Source organism: Pteropus vampyrus, unplaced genomic scaffold (genome assembly GCF_000151845.1).
Source record: "Pteropus vampyrus isolate Shadow unplaced genomic scaffold, Pvam_2.0 Scaffold430, whole genome shotgun sequence".
Classification (NCBI taxonomy): Eukaryota; Metazoa; Chordata; class Mammalia; order Chiroptera; family Pteropodidae; genus Pteropus; species Pteropus vampyrus.
The window spans coordinates 403,513-405,894 of NW_011889211.1; positions in this window are offsets into that span (position 1 = coordinate 403,513).

Below are 2,382 nucleotides of genomic sequence, written 5' to 3' on the forward strand. Positions count from 1 at the left end.
GTTATTCGTGGTACGATTTCCGTGCAGTGGTCCAAGCCCTTGGAAGGGAGCCTGCGTTTTGAATCCACGGCACAAATGAAGTAACGGTTTGTAACCTAATGATGCATATGCATTGACCATCAACTTTCATTTTATATTACCCCCAAAATGGCCTGATGAAGTTACGTCAGGCTTTAAGTTTTTATATAATACTACCTCTTGCCATAAAAGTCCTCTTTGCACTATTAATTATATTGCTTTCATCTTTTCGATGAGTGAGCTTTGAAGAACTAGCCTACAGTTAATAATGAAACTTGGAAAGAATTGAGAAAATTTAAATGCATGAAGCCAAGTCAATGGATTTGAGGCATGACGCTCAACATTTTTTAAAAATTGTATTTTTAAATTACTTCAGAGAACAAGTGGAGGGTGAGAGATTTTGCTCCCCACTCCCTAAAGAAAAAAAATTTAAGAAGTTGTTTGGGGATTGGAGACGGGATGGATAATTAATTAATTACAAAGAACCAGGAGTACAGCCCTGCCCTACCCCTTGTGACCACTAGAGGGGGCACATCCATCCAGCTTAAGCCACATGGCGGCTTCATTTTTCAGAGAGAGATTGATTGATTACTCAGCACCAACTTGCTGGACCCAAAACGACCAAGGACTTAATTTTCGAGACCTTTAGCCACAGAACACAGAACTGTCAGGTTTTTAATGCTCAGCGCCTCTTATTTCCCTATGTTAAATAACTAGCGTTTTAACCCTGTCATGCTAATAAACTGTATCTCAAGGGTTTCTTTTGATTTTTGTTTATAAGTGTATCCACTCTCTAACAAAGGCAATAGCAACATTATTTCCAGTAAAAAGTGAATAACAAAGCAAACTACTCTTTGGTCCTAGGGGTTTGCTTTGTTTGTTTCGTAAAAGAAAAACAAACATCTCTCACTATTTTGTGGTCTTAAAAAATACCCTAAACTATGCCGAGAACACAAACTCTTTTGTATGTGATTAATATTCAACTACCTATGAGTGAATCAGCCCCTGATAGAGTACGGTTCTTCACAGAGGAGAAAAAATGAGTCCCAACTTGGCCGTTTTCCACAAAATTACAGGCCCTTCCCCTACCGCCTATGTAGCTCGCATTCGCTCAAAGAATGTAAGCTAAAAATTATATTACTCAGGACCAAATCATGAAGCCGAATAAAATATAATGAATTCCATCTACCTTGCTGTTCCACACTCATGGGGATTACCCCAGTCGTTGCTTTGCTCCATTAGTCAGCGTATTAAAATTGAATGTTAAAATCGTGTCAATACTCAGAGGCAACTATCAGAGAAACCTGAGGAGTTTGGGGCACTTGCAAACTACTCTGTGCGACTTCTCTGCAAGCATGGGAAAAGGAGAGGAGACACCCCGGTTGGTGCTTAAGTGCTGATGACGGGCACGAGCCGTTTCGCCAGCGTCCCTCATGACGGGGTTGGGGGGGGCTCTCCGGTCTCCAGGAATGTCCTGCGTCGAGCCCGTGAGGCTGGCAGTGCCCTGTGGTCCAGGCATCTTGCAGCCCAGCTCTCTCGAGGACCTGGCTTAGCGCTTTCGCTGATAGAAACGCTTACACCAGAAAGAGTGTTACTCACATGTCTTCTTGCCGCTCGACCTGGGGAAGGTCAAACGGCGTGGTCAGCGTGAAGCTAGAGGGCTGGGGACACCATAAGAGGCCCGAGAATACTGACAAGAGGTAGCCTTGGGTGGGTCATTGAAGATCGGCGCTCACGGCTTTGGTTTCCGTTTCTTTCCTCGAAATGACTGTTCAAACGACATTACTGTTGCTTATCCACATGGGGCAGAAATTTGAGTTGGGCCAGCCTCGCCTGACACCTTCGCTAATGACATCTTTGGATGTGCATGGTCGGTCTGCACTGCCCTTGGGCCTGGATGAGCAGGTGACCACTCGGACCCTCGCAGGGGCCACAGGGATGAGCCGACTTAGGGCTGGGCTCCAAGTATACCAGCCCCTGCCCCGAGAATCCCCCTCAAACAGCCTAGGCCTGCTCTCCGGGCCTGCAGGAGACCTCTCTTCCGGGCACCCTCCTATGAGCGGGCTGCTGGCATGGCCAGCCCAGCCCGAGGGCCCACGAAGGGCTGGCCACAGGGCTGGGGGCGGGGTGGCAGCGCTTGGACTGCGGGTGGGGTGTCCACCCTCTTGGACCACTGCGACCAGCATGGAACTCTGAGGAGTCACAGCACGCTAAGGCCACTCCCGAGGGAGAATGAACGTATTACACTGAACTTGATTTAGAACTGTTAGCAGTACAGACGTATGGGACGTGGGTCTCCATCAGTATGCGCACCAAGGCCAACACACTAGGAGAAACAGAACCAACAAGATATACGGGGAGAGA